This window comes from Mobula birostris, chromosome 9 (assembly GCF_030028105.1).
Source record: "Mobula birostris isolate sMobBir1 chromosome 9, sMobBir1.hap1, whole genome shotgun sequence".
Classification (NCBI taxonomy): Eukaryota; Metazoa; Chordata; class Chondrichthyes; order Myliobatiformes; family Myliobatidae; genus Mobula; species Mobula birostris.
In genome coordinates this window covers 158,199,933-158,217,129 of record NC_092378.1, presented here as the reverse complement: position 1 = coordinate 158,217,129, position 17,197 = coordinate 158,199,933, and positions in this window count along the sequence as shown.

Here is a 17,197-nt window from a genome sequence, read left to right as displayed (position 1 = left end):
TCAGACACCTACACTGTCACTCCTGTACACCATCAAACATGTAATCTGTCTCCCCTGTACAGCATCAGACACGTACACCGTCTCCCCTGCAGACTGTCTGACACTGCCCCTGTACACTGTCAGACACGGACACTGTCTCCCCTGTACACCGTCAGACACGTACACTGTCTCCCCTGTACACGGTCTCCCCTGTACACCGTCAGGCGCGTACACTGTCACCCCCTGTACACTGTCAGACACGTACAGTGTCTCCCCTGTACACCATCAGACACGTACACTGTCACCCCCTGTACACCATCAGACATGTACACTGTCTCCCCTGTACACTATCAGACACGTACTCTGTCACTCCCTGTACACCATCAGACACGTACACTGTCTCCCCTGTACACCATCAGACACGTACACTGTCTCCCCTATACACCATCAGACACGTACACTGTCTCCGCTATACACCATCAGACACGTACACTGTCACCCCCTGTACACCATCACACACGTACAGTCACCCCTGTACACCATCAGACATGTACACTATCTCCCCTGTACACCATCAGACACATACACTGTCACCCCTACACCGTCAGACACGTACACTGTCACCACTGTACACCATCAGACACGTACACTGTCTCCGCTATACACCATCAGACACATACAATGTCACACCCTGTACACCATCAGACACGTACACTGTCACGCCCTATACACCATCAGACACGTACACTGTCTCCACTATACACCATCAGACACGTACAATGTCACCCCCTGTACACCATCAGACACGTACACTATCACCCCTGTACAGCAGCAGACAGATAGACTGTCACTCCCCCCCATACTCCATCAGACACGTAAACTGTCTCCCCTGTACACCATCAGACACGTACACTGTCACCCCTACACCATCAGACACGTAGACTGTCTCCGCTATACACCATCAGACATGTACAATGTCACCCCCTATACACCATCAGACACGAAAACTGTCTCCCCTGTACAGCATCAGACACGTACACTGTCACCCCCTGTACACCATCAGACACGTACACTGTCACCCCTGTACACCATCAAACACGTACACTGTCTCCCCTGTAAACCATCACACACATACACTGTCTCCCCTCTACACAGTCAGACACGTACACAGGCCCCACTGTACGCCATTAGACACATACACTGTCACCCCCTGTATGCCATCAGACACGTATACTGTCTCCCCTGTACACCATCAGAGACATACACTGTCACCGCTGTACACCATCAGACACGTACAGTCTTCCCTGTACACCATCAGCCACGTACACTGTCTTCCCTGTACACCTTCAGACACGTACACTGTCACACCCTGTACACCATCAGACACGTACACTGTCTCCCCTGTACACCATCAGACACGTACTGTCACCCCCCTGTACACCATCAGACACGTGATCTGTCTCCCCTGTACAGCATCAGACACGTACACTGTCACCCCCTGTACACTATCAGACACGTGCACTGTCTCCCCTGTACAGCATCAGACACGTACACTGTCACCCCCTGTACACCATCAGACACATAAACTGTCAATCCTGTACACCATCAGACACGTACACTGTCTCCGCTATACACCATCAGACACATACACTGTCACCCCCTGTACACCATCACACACGTACAGTCACCCCTGTTCACCATCAGACACGTACACTATCTCCCCTGTACACCATCAGACACGTACACTGTCACCCCTACACCGTCAGACACGTACACTGTCACCACTGTACACCATCAGACACGTACACTGTCTCCGCTATACACCATCAGACATATACAATGTCACACCCTGTACACCATCAGACATGAACAATGTCACCCCCTGTACACCATCAGACACGTACACTGTCACCCCTGTACAGCAGCAGACACATAGACTGTCACTCCCCCCTATACTCCATCAGACACGTAAACTGTCTCCCCTGTACGCCATCAGACACGTACACTGTCACTCCTACACCATCAGACACGTAGACTGTCACCCCTGTACACCGTCAGACACGTACACTGTCACCCCCCTGTACACCATCAGACACGTACACTGTCAACCCCCTGTACACCATCAGACACGTAGACTGTCACCCCTGTACACCGTCAGACACGTACACTGTCACCCCCCTGTACACCATCAGACACGTACACTGTCACCCCTCTGCACCATCAGACACGTAATCTGTCTCCCCTGTACACCACCAGACACGTTCTCTGTCACCCCCTGTACACCATCAGACACATACACTGTCACCCCCTGTACATCATCAGACATGTACACTGTCTCCCCTGTACACCATCAGACACGTACACTGTCACCCCCTGTACACCATCAGACACGTACACTGTCTCCCCTGTACACCATCAGACATGTACACTGTCTCCCCTGTACACCACCAGACACGTTCTCTGTCACCCCCTGTACACCATCAGACACATACACTGTCACCCCCTGTACATCATCAGACATGTACACTGTCTCCCCTGTACACCATCAGACACGTACACTGTCACCCCCTGTACACCATCAGACACGTACACTGTCTCCCCTGTACACCATCAGACACGTACACTGTCTCCCCTGTACACCATCAGACACGTACACTGTCTCCGCTATACACCATCAGACACATACACTGTCACCCCCTGTACACCATCACACATGTACAGTCACCCCTGTACACCATCAGACACGTACACTATCTCCCCTGTACACCATCAGACACGTACACTGACACCCCTACACCGTCAGACACATACACTGTCACCACTGTACACCATCAGACACGTACACTGTCTCCGCTATACACCATCAGACACATACAATGTCACACCCTGTACACCATCAGACACGTACACTGTCACGCCCTATACACCATCAGACATGTACACTGTCTCCACTATACACCATCAGACACGTACAATGTCACCCCCTGTACACCATCAGACACGTACACTGTCTCCGCTATACACCATCAGACACATACAATGTCACCCCCTGTACACCATCAGACACGTACACTGTCTCCCCTGTAAACCATCAGACACATACACTATCTCCACTGTACACTGTCAGACACTTACACTGTCTCCCCTGTACACTGTCAGCCATGTACACTGTCTCCCCTGTACACCGCCAGACACGTACACCGTCTCCTCTGTAGACTGTCTGACACGTACACTGCCCCCCCCCATACACTGTCAGACACGGACACTGTCTCCCCTGTACACTGTCCCCCATACACTGTCATACACGTACACTGTCCCACCGGTACACTGTCAGTCATGTACATTGTCACCCCCCTTTACACTGTCTCCCCTGTACACTGTCAGACACGTACACTGTCCCCCTGTACGCCGTCAGACACGTACACTGTCACCCCTGTACACCGCCAGACACGTACACTGTCTCCCCTATACACAATCAGACACGTACACTGTCACGCCCTGTACACCATCAGACATGTACACTCTCACCCCCTGTACACCATCAGACACATACACTGTCACCCCTGTACACCATCAGACACGTACACTGTCTCCGCTATACACCATCAGACACATACAATGTCACCCCCTGTACACCATCACACATGTACACTGTCTCCCCTGTAAACCATCAGACACGTACACTATCTCCACCATACACTGTCAGACACTTACACTGTCTCCCCTGTACACTGTCAGCCATGTACACTGTCTCCCCTGTACACCGTCAGACACGTACACCATCTCCCCTGCAGACTGTCTGACACGTACACTGTTCCTCCCTGTACACTGTCATACACGTACACTGTCCCCCCCTGTACACCGTCAGACACGTACACTGTCTCCCCTGTACACCATCAGAGACATACACTGTCACCGCTGTACACCATCAGACACGTACACTGTCTTCCCTGTACACCGTCAGCCACGTAAACTGTCTCCCCTGTACACCATCAGACACGTACACTGTCTCCCCTGTACACCATCAGACACGTACACTGTCACCACTGTACAGCAGCAGACACGTACACTATCACCCCCCTATACACCATCAGACACGAAAACTGTCTCCCCTGTACACCATCAGACACGTACACTGTCACTCCTGTACACCATCAGACACGTACACTGTCACCCCTGTACACAATCAGACACGTACACTGTCGCCCCTGTACACCATCAGACACGTACACTGTCACCCCTACACCATCAGACACGTACACTGTCACCACTGTACACCATCTGACACGTACACTGTCTCCGCTATACACCATCAGACACAAACAATGTCACACCCTGTACACCGTCAGACACGTACACTGTCAACCCCTATACACCATCAGACATGTAGACTGTCTCCGCTATACACGATCAGACATGTACAATGTCATCCCCTATACACCATCAGACACGTAAACTGTCTCCCCTGTACACCATCAGACACGTACACTGTCACCCCCTGTACACTATCAGACACTTACACTGTCACCCCTCTACACCATCAGAGACGTAATCTGTCTCCCCTGTACAGCATCAGGCACGTACACTGTCACCCCCTGTACACCATCAGACACGTACACTGTCACCCCCTGTACACCATCAGACACGTACACTGTCTCCGCTATACACCATCAGACACATACAATGTCACCCCCTGTACACCATCAGACACGTACACTGTCTCCCCTGTAAACCATCAGACACATACACTATCTCCACTGTACACTGTCAGACACTTACACTGTCTCCCCTGTACACTGTCAGCCATGTACACTGTCTCCCCTGTACACCGCCAGACACGTACACCGTCTCCTCTGTAGACTGTCTGACACGTACACTGCCCCCCCCATACACTGTCAGACACGGACACTGTCTCCCCTGTACACTGTCCCCCATACACTGTCATACACGTACACTGTCCCACCGGTACACTGTCAGTCATGTACATTGTCACCCCCCTTTACACTGTCTCCCCTGTACACTGTCAGACACGTACACTGTCCCCCTGTACGCCGTCAGACACGTACACTGTCACCCCTGTACACCGCCAGACACGTACACTGTCTCCCCTATACACAATCAGACACGTACACTGTCACGCCCTGTACACCATCAGACATGTACACTCTCACCCCCTGTACACCATCAGACACATACACTGTCACCCCTGTACACCATCAGACACGTACACTGTCTCCGCTATACACCATCAGACACATACAATGTCACCCCCTGTACACCATCACACATGTACACTGTCTCCCCTGTAAACCATCAGACACGTACACTATCTCCACCATACACTGTCAGACACTTACACTGTCTCCCCTGTACACTGTCAGCCATGTACACTGTCTCCCCTGTACACCGTCAGACACGTACACCATCTCCCCTGCAGACTGTCTGACACGTACACTGTTCCTCCCTGTACACTGTCATACACGTACACTGTCCCCCCTGTACACTGTCAGTCATGTGCATTGTCACCCCCCTTTTACACTGTCTCCCCTGTACACTGACAGACACGTACACTGTCCCCCTGTACGCCGTCAGACACGCACACTGTCACCCCTGTACACCGCCAGACACGTACACCCCCCCTACACTGTCATACACGTACACTGTTCCCCCTGTACACCGTCAGACACGTACACTGTCTCCCCTGTACACAAAAGACATGTACACGGTCTCCCCTGTACACCGTCAGACACGTACACTGTCTCCCCTGTACACCACCAGACACGTTCTCTGTCACCCCCTGTACACCATCAGACACGTACACTGTCACCCCCTGTACACCATCAGACATGAATACTGTCTCCCCTGTACACCATCAGACACGTACTCTGTCACCCCCTGTACACCATCAGACACGTACACTGTCTCCGCTATACACCATCAGGCACATACAATGTCACACCCTGTACACCATCAGTCATGTACACTGTCACGCCCTATACACCATCAGACACGTACACTGTCTCCACTATACACCATCAGACACGTATAATGTCACCCCCTGTACACCATCAGACACGTACACTGTCACCCCTGTACACCGTCAGACACGTACACTGTCAACCCCTATACACCATCAGACACGTAGACTGTCTCCGCTATACACCATCAGACACGTACACTGTCACCCCTGTACAGCAGCAGACACGTACACTGTCACCCCCTATACACCATCAGACACGAAAACTGTCTCCCCTGTACACCATCAGACACGTACACTGTCACCCCCTGTACACCATCAGACACGTACACTGTCACCCCGGTACACCATCACACACGTACACTGTCTCCCCTGCAAACCATCAGACACGTACACTATCTCCACCGTACACTGTCAGACACTTACACTGTCTCCCCTGTACACTGTCAGCCATGTACACTGTCTCCCCTGTACACCGTCAGACATGTACACCGTCTCCCCTGCAGACTGTCTGACACGTACACTGTCTCCCCTGTACACCGTCAGGCGCGTACACTGTCACCCCCTGTATACCATCAGACACGTACACTGTCTCCCCTGTACACTGTCCCCCGTACACTGTCATACACGTACACTGTCCCCCCTGTACACTGTCAGTCATGTACATTTCCCCCCCCCCCTTTACACTGTCTCCCCTGTACACTGTCAGACACGTACACTGTCCCCCTGTATGCCGTCAGACACGTACACTGTCACCCCTGTACACCGCCAGACACATACACTGTCCCCCCCTACACTGTCATACACGTACACTGTTCCCCATGTACACGGTCAGACACATACACTGTCACCCGCTGTATACTGTCAGACACGTACACTGTCTCCGCTATACACCATCAGACACATACAATGTCACACCCTGTACACCATCAGACACGTACACTGTCACGCCCTATACACCATCAGACACGTACACTGTCTCCACTATACACCATCAGACACGTACAATGTCACCCCCTGTACACCATCAGACACGTACACTATCACCCCTGTACAGCAGCAGACAGATAGACTGTCACTCCCCCCATACTCCATCAGACACGTAAACTGTCTCCCCTGTACACCATCAGACACGTACACTGTCACCCCTACACCATCAGACACGTAGACTGTCTCCGCTATACACCATCAGACATGTACAATGTCACCCCCTGTACACCATCAGACACGTACACTATCACCTCTGTACAGCAGCAGGCACGTACACTGTCACTCCCCCCTATACACCATCAGACACGAAAACTGTCTCCCCTGTACAGCATCAGACACGTACACTGTCACCCCCTGTACACCATCAGACACGTACACTGTCACCCCTGTAAACCATCACACACATACACTGTCTCCCCTCTACACAGTCAGACACGTACACAGGCCCCACTGTACGCCATTAGACACATACACTGTCACCCCCTGTATGCCATCAGACACGTATACTGTCTCCCCTGTACACCATCAGAGACATACACTGTCACCGCTGTACACCATCAGACACGTACACTGTCTTCCCTGTACACCATCAGCCACGTACACTGTCTTCCCTGTACACCTTCAGACACGTACACTGTCTCCCCTGTACACCATCAGACACGTACTGTCACCCCCCTGTACACCATCAGACACGTGATCTGTCTCCCCTGTACAGCATCAGACACGTACACTGTCACCCCCTGTACACTATCAGACACGTGCACTGTCTCCCCTGTACAGCATCAGACACGTACACTGTCACCCCCTGTACACCATCAGACACATACACTGTCCCCCCCTACACTGTCATACACGTACACTGTTCCCCATGTACACGGTCAGACACATACACTGTCACCCCCTGTATACTGTCAGACACGTACACTGTCTCCCCTGTACACCACCAGACACGTTCTCTGTCACCCCTGTACACCATCAGACACGTACACTGTCACCCCCTGTACACCATCAGACATGTACACTGTCTCCCCTGTACACCATCAGACACGTACTCTGTCACCCCCTGTACACCATCAGACATGTACACTGTCTCCCCTGTACACCATCAGACACGTACACTGTCTCCGCTATACACCATCAGACACATACACTGTCACCCCTACACCATCAGGCACATACAATGTCACACCCTGTACACCATCAGGCATGTACACTGTCACGCCCTATACACCATCAGACACGTACACTGTCTCCACTATACACCATCAGACACGTATAATGTCACCCCCTGTACACCATCAGACACGTACACTGTCACCCCTGTACACCGTCAGACACGTACACTGTCAACCCCTATACACCATCAGACACGTAGACTGTCTCCGCTATACACCATCAGACATGTACAATGTCACCCCCTGTACACCATCAGACACGTACACTGTCACCCCTGTACAGCAGCAGACACGTACACTGTCACCCCCTATACACCATCAGACACGAAAACTGTCTCCCCTGTACACCATCAGACACGTACACTGTCACCCCCTGTACACCATCAGACACGTACACTGTCACCCCGGTACACCATCACACACGTACACTGTCTCCCCTGCAAACCATCAGACACGTACACTATCTCCACCGTACACTGTCAGACACTTACACTGTCTCCCCTGTACACTGTCAGCCATGTACACTGTCTCCCCTGTACACCGTCAGACATGTACACCGTCTCCCCTGCAGACTGCCTGACACGTACACTGTCTCCCCTGTACACCGTCAGGCGCGTACACTGTCACCCCCTGTATACCATCAGACACGTATACTGTCTCCCCTGTACACTGTCCCCCGTACACTGTCATACACGTACACTGTCCCCCCTGTACACCATCAGACACATACACTGTCACCCCTGTACACCATCAAACACGTACACTGTCTCCCCTGTAAACCATCACACACATACACTGTCTCCCCTCTACACAGTCAGACACGTACACAGGCCCCACTGTACGCCATTAGACACATACACTGTCACCCCCTGTATGCCATCAGACACGTATACTGTCTCCCCTGTACACCATCAGAGACATACACTGTCACCGCTGTACACCATCAGACACGTACACTGTCTTCCCTGTACACCATCAGCCACGTACACTGTCTTCCCTGTACACCTTCAGACACGTACACTGTCACCCCCTGTACACCATCAGACACGTACACTGTCTCCCCTGTACACCATCAGACACGTACTGTCACCCCCCTGTACACCATCAGACACGTGATCTGTCTCCCCTGTACAGCATCAGACACGTACACTGTCACCCCCTGTACACTATCAGACACGTGCACTGTCTCCCCTGTACAGCATCAGACACGTACACTGTCACCCCCTGTACACCATCAGACACATAAACTGTCAATCCTGTACACCATCAGACACGTACACTGTCTCCGCTATACACCATCAGACACATACACTGTCACCCCCTGTACACCATCACACACGTACAGTCACCCCTGTTCACCATCAGACACGTACACTATCTCCCCTGTACACCATCAGACACGTACACTGTCACCCCTACACCGTCAGACACGTACACTGTCACCACTGTACACCATCAGACACGTACACTGTCTCCGCTATACACCATCAGACATATACAATGTCACACCCTGTACACCATCAGACATGAACAATGTCACCCCCTGTACACCATCAGACACGTACACTGTCACCCCTGTACAGCAGCAGACACATAGACTGTCACTCCCCCCTATACTCCATCAGACACGTAAACTGTCTCCCCTGTACGCCATCAGACACGTACACTGTCACTCCTACACCATCAGACACGTAGACTGTCACCCCTGTACACCGTCAGACACGTACACTGTCACCCCCCTGTACACCATCAGACACGTACACTGTCAACCCCCTGTAAACCATCAGACACGTAGACTGTCACCCCTGTACACCGTCAGACACGTACACTGTCACCCCCCTGTACACCATCAGACACGTACACTGTCACCCCTCTGCACCATCAGACACGTAATCTGTCTCCCCTGTACAGCATCAGACACGTACACTGTCACCCCCTGTACACCATCAGACACGTACACTGTCTCCCCTGTACACCATCAGACACGTAATCTGTCTCCCCTGTACAGCATCAGGCACGTACACTGTCACCCCCGGTACACCATCAGACACGTACACTGTCACCCCTGTACACCATCAGACACGTACACTGTCACCACTGTACACCATCAGACATGTACACTGTCTACCCTATACACAATCAGACACGTACACTGTCACGCCCTGTACACCATCAGACATGTACACTCTCACCCCCTGTACACCATCAGACACATACACTGTCACCCCTGTACACCATCAGACACGTACACTGTCTCCGCTATACACCATCAGACACATACAATGTCACCCCCTGTACACCATCACACACGTACACTGTCTCCCCTGTAAACCATCAGACACGTACACTATCTCCACCGTACACTGTCAGACACTTACACTGTCTCCCCTGTACACTGTCAACCATGTACACTGTCTCCCCTGTACACCGTCAGACACGTACACAGTCTCCCCTGCAGACTGTCTGACACGTACACTGTCCTCCCCCCCCCCCCTGTACACTGTCAGACACGGACACTGTCTCCCCTGTACACCGTCAGACACGTACACTGTCTCCCCTGTACACCGTCAGGCACATACACTGTCACCCCCTGCACACCATCAGACACGTACACTGTCTCCCCTGTACACTGTCCCCCCGTACACTGTCATACACATACACTGTCCCCCCCGTACACTGTCAGTCATGTACATTGTCACCCCCTTTACACTGTCTCCCCTGTACACTGTCAGACACGTACACTGTCCCCCTGTACGCCGTCAGACACGTACACTGTCAACCCTGTACACCGCCAGACACGTACACTGTCCCCCCGTACGCTGTCATACACGTACACTGTTCCCCCTGTACACGGTCAGACACACACACTGTCACCCCCTGTATACTGTCAGACACGTACACTGTCCCGCCTGTACACCGTCAGACACGTACACTGTCTCCCCTGTACACCAAAAGACATGTACACGGTCTCCCCTGTACACCATCAGACACGTACACTGTCACCCCCTGTACACCATCAGACACGTACACTGTCTCCCCTGTACACCATCAGACACGTAATCTGTCTCCCCTGTACAGCATCAGGCACGTACACTGTCACCCCCTGTACACCATCAGACATGTACACTGTCACCCCCTGTACACCATCAGACACGTACACTGTCTCCCCTATACACAATCAGACACGTACACTGTCACGCCCTGTACACCATCAGACATGTACACTCTCACCCCCTGTACACCATCAGACACATACACTGTCACCCCTGTACACCATCACACACGTACACTGTCTCCCCGTAAACCATCAGACACGTACACTATCTCCACCGTACACTGTCAGACACTTACACTGTCTCCCCTGTACACTGTCAACCATGTACACTGTCTCCCCTGTACACCGTCAGACACGTACACAGTCTCCCCTGCAGACTGTCTGACACGTACACTGTCCCCCCCCTGTACACTGTCAGACACGGACACTCTCTCCCCTGTACACCGTCAGACACGTACACTGTCTCCCCTGTACACCGTCAGGCACATACACTGTCACCCCCTGTACACCATCAGACACGTACACTGTCTCCCCTGTACACTGTCCCCCCGTACACTGTCATACTCATACACTGTCCCCCCCGTACACTGTCAGTCATGTACATTGTCACCCCCCCCTTTACACTGTCTCTCCTGTACACTGTCAGACACGTACACTGTCCCCCTGTACGCCGTCAGACATGTACACTGTCACCCCTGTACACCGCCAGACACGTACACTGTCCCCCCGTACGCTGTCATACACGTACACTGTTCCCCCTGTACACGGTCAGACACATACACTGTCATTTCCTGTATACTGTCAGACACGTACACTGTCCCGCCTGTACACCGTCAGACACGTACACTGTCTCCCCTGTACACCATCAGACACGTACACGGTCACCCCCTGTACACCATCAGACATGTACACTGTCACCCCCTGTACACCATCAGACATGTACACTGTCTCCCCTGTACACCATCAGACCCGTACACGGTCACCCCCTGTACACCATCAGACATGTACACTGTCACCCCCTGTACACCATCAGACATGCACACTGTCTCCCCTGTACACCACCAGACACGTTCTCTGTCACCCCCTGTACACCATCAGACACATACACTGTCACCCCCTGTACATCATCAGACATGTACACTGTCTCCCCTGTACACCATCAGACATGTACACTGTCTCCCCTGTACACCACCAGACACGTTCTCTGTCACCCCCTGTACACCATCAGACACATACACTGTCACCCCCTGTACATCATCAGACATGTACACTGTCTCCCCTGTACACCATCAGACACGTACACTGTCACCCCCTGTACACCATCAGACACGTACACTGTCTCCCCTGTACACCATCAGACACGTACACTGTCTCCCCTGTACACCATCAGACACATACACTGTCTCCGCTATACACCATCAGACACATACACTGTCACCCCCTGTACACCATCACACATGTACAGTCACCCCTGTACACCATCAGACACGTACACTATCTCCCCTGTACACCATCAGACACGTACACTGACACCCCTACACCGTCAGACACATACACTGTCACCACTGTACACCATCAGACACGTACACTGTCTCCGCTATACACCATCAGACACATACAATGTCACACCCTGTACACCATCAGACACGTACACTGTCACGCCCTATACACCATCAGACATGTACACTGTCTCCACTATACAACATCAGACACGTACAATGTCACCCCCTGTACACCATCAGACACGTACACTGTCACCCCTGTACAGCAGCAGACACATAGACTGTCACTCCCCCCATACTCCATCAGACACGTAAACTGTCTCCCCTGTACACCATCAGACACGTACACTGTCACCCCTACACCATCAGACACGTACACTGTCACCCCTGTACACCGTCAGACACGTACACTGTCAACCACTATACACCATCAGACACGTAGACTGTCTCCGCTATACACCATCAGACATGTACACTGTCACTCCCCCCATACACCATCAGACACGAAAACTGTCTCCCCTGTACACCATCAGACACGTACACTGTCACCCCCTGTACACCATCAGACACGTACACTGTCACCCCTCTACACCATCAGAGACGTAATCTGTCTCCCCTGTACAGCATCAGACACATACACTGTCACCCCCTGTACACCATCAGACACGTACACTGTCACCCCTGTAAACCATCACACACATACACTGTCTCCCCTCTACACAGTCAGACACGTACACAGGCCCCACTGTACGCCATTAGACACATACACTGTCACCCCCTGTATGCCATCAGACACGTATACTGTCTCCCCTGTACACCATCAGAGACATACACTGTCACCGCTGTACACCATCAGACACGTACACTGTCTTCCCTGTACACCATCAGCCACGTACACTGTCTTCCCTGTACACCTTCAGACACGTACACTGTCTCCCCTGTACACCATCAGACACGTACTGTCACCCCCCTGTACACCATCAGACACGTGATCTGTCTCCCCTGTACAGCATCAGACACGTACACTGTCACCCCCTGTACACTATCAGACACGTGCACTGTCTCCCCTGTACAGCATCAGACACGTACACTGTCACCCCCTGTACACCATCAGACACATACACTGTCCCCCCCTACACTGTCATACACGTACACTGTTCCCCATGTACACGGTCAGACACATACACTGTCACCCCCTGTATACTGTCAGACACGTACACTGTCTCCCCTGTACACCACCAGACACGTTCTCTGTCACCCCTGTACACCATCAGACACGTACACTGTCACCCCCTGTACACCATCAGACATGTACACTGTCTCCCCTGTACACCATCAGACACGTACTCTGTCACCCCCTGTACACCATCAGACATGTACACTGTCTCCCCTGTACACCATCAGACACGTACACTGTCTCCGCTATACACCATCAGACACATACACTGTCACCCCTACACCATCAGGCACATACAATGTCACACCCTGTACACCATCAGTCATGTACACTGTCACGCCCTATACACCATCAGACACGTACACTATCTCCACTATACACCATCAGACACGTATAATGTCACCCCCTGTACACCATCAGACACGTACACTGTCACCCCTGTACACCGTCAGACACGTACACTGTCAACCCCTATACACCATCAGACACGTAGACTGTCTCCGCTATACACCATCAGACATGTACAATGTCACCCCCTGTACACCATCAGACACGTACACTGTCACCCCTGTACAGCAGCAGACACGTACACTGTCACCCCCTATACACCATCAGACACGAAAACTGTCTCCCCTGTACACCATCAGACACGTACACTGTCACCCCCTGTACACCATCAGACACGTACACTGTCACCCCGGTACACCATCACACACGTACACTGTCTCCCCTGCAAACCATCAGACACGTACACTATCTCCACCGTACACTGTCAGACACTTACACTGTCTCCCCTGTACACTGTCAGCCATGTACACTGTCTCCCCTGTACACCGTCAGAAATGTACACCGTCTCCCCTGCAGACTGCCTGACACGTACACTGTCTCCCCTGTACACCATCAGGCGCGTACACTGTCACCCCCTGTATACCATCAGACACGTACACTGTCTCCCCTGTACACTGTCCCCCGTACACTGTCATACACGTACACTGTCCCCCCTGTACACTGTCAGTCATGTACATTTTCACCCCCCCTTTACACTGTCTCCCCTGTACACTGTCAGACACGTACACTGTCCCCCTGTACGCCGTCAGACACGTACACTGTCACCCCTGTACACCGCCAGACACATACACTGTCCCCCCCTACACTGTCATACACGTACACTGTTCCCCATGTACACGGTCAGACACATACACTGTCACCCCCTGTATACTGTCAGACACGTACACTGTCTCCCCTGTACACCACCAGACACGTTCTCTGTCACCCCTGTACACCATCAGACACGTACACTGTCACCCCCTGTACACCATCAGACATGTACACTGTCTCCCCTGTACACCATCAGACACGTACTCTGTCACCCCCTGTACACCATCAGACATGTACACTGTCTCCCCTGTACACCATCAGACACGTACACTGTCTTCCCTGTACACCGTCAGCCACGTAAACTGTCTCCCCTGTACACCATCAGACACGTACACTGTCTCCCCTGTACACCATCAGACACGTACACTGTCACCACTGTACAGCAGCAGACACGTACACTATCACCCCCCTATACACCATCAGACACGAAAACTGTCTCCCCTGTACACCATCAGACACGTACACTGTCACTCCTGTACACCATCAGACACGTACACTGTCACCCCTGTACACAATCAGACACGTACACTGTCGCCCCTGTACACCATCAGACACGTACACTGTCACCCCTACACCATCAGACACGTACACTGTCACCACTGTACACCATCTGACACGTACACTGTCTCCGCTATACACCATCAGACACAAACAATGTCACACCCTGTACACCGTCAGACACGTACACTGTCAACCCCTATACACCATCAGACATGTAGACTGTCTCCGCTATACACGATCAGACATGTACAATGTCATCCCCTATACACCATCAGACACGTAAACTGTCTCCCCTGTACACCATCAGACACGTACACTGTCACCCCCTGTACACTATCAGACACTTACACTGTCACCCCTCTACACCATCAGAGACGTAATCTGTCTCCCCTGTACAGCATCAGGCACGTACACTGTCACCCCCTGTACACCATCAGACACGTACACTGTCACCCCCTGTACACCATCAGACACGTACACTGTCTCCGCTATACACCATCAGACACATACAATGTCACCCCCTGTACACCATCAGACACGTACACTGTCTCCCCTGTAAACCATCAGACACATACACTATCTCCACTGTACACTGTCAGACACTTACACTGTCTCCCCTGTACACTGTCAGCCATGTACACTGTCTCCCCTGTACACCGCCAGACACGTACACCGTCTCCTCTGTAGACTGTCTGACACGTACACTGCCCCCCCCATACACTGTCAGACACGGACACTGTCTCCCCTGTACACTGTCCCCCATACACTGTCATACACGTACACTGTCCCACCGGTACACTGTCAGTCATGTACATTGTCACCCCCCTTTACACTGTCTCCCCTGTACACTGTCAGACACGTACACTGTCCCCCTGTACGCCGTCAGACACGTACACTGTCACCCCTGTACACCGCCAGACACGTACACTGTCTCCCCTATACACAATCAGACACGTACACTGTCACGCCCTGTACACCATCAGACATGTACACTCTCACCCCCTGTACACCATCAGACACATACACTGTCACCCCTGTACACCATCAGACACGTACACTGTCTCCGCTATACACCATCAGACACATACAATGTCACCCCCTGTACACCATCACACATGTACACTGTCTCCCCTGTAAACCATCAGACACGTACACTATCTCCACCATACACTGTCAGACACTTACACTGTCTCCCCTGTACACTGTCAGCCATGTACACTGTCTCCCCTGTACACCGTCAGACACGTACACCATCTCCCCTGCAGACTGTCTGACACGTACACTGTTCCTCCCTGTACACTGTCATACACGTACACTGTCCCCCCTGTACACTGTCAGTCATGTGCATTGTCACCCCCCTTTTACACTGTCTCCCCTGTACACTGACAGACACGTACACTGTCCCCCTGTACGCCGTCAGACACGCACACTGTCACCCCTGTACACCGCCAGACACGTACACCCCCCCTACACTGTCATACACGTACACTGTTCCCCCTGTACACCGTCAGACACGTACACTGTCTCCCCTGTACACAAAAGACATGTACACGGTCTCCCCTGTACACCGTCAGACACGTACACTGTCTCCCCTGTACACCACCAGACACGTTCTCTGTCACCCCCTGTACACCATCAGACACGTACACTGTCACCCCCTGTACACCATCAGACATGAATACT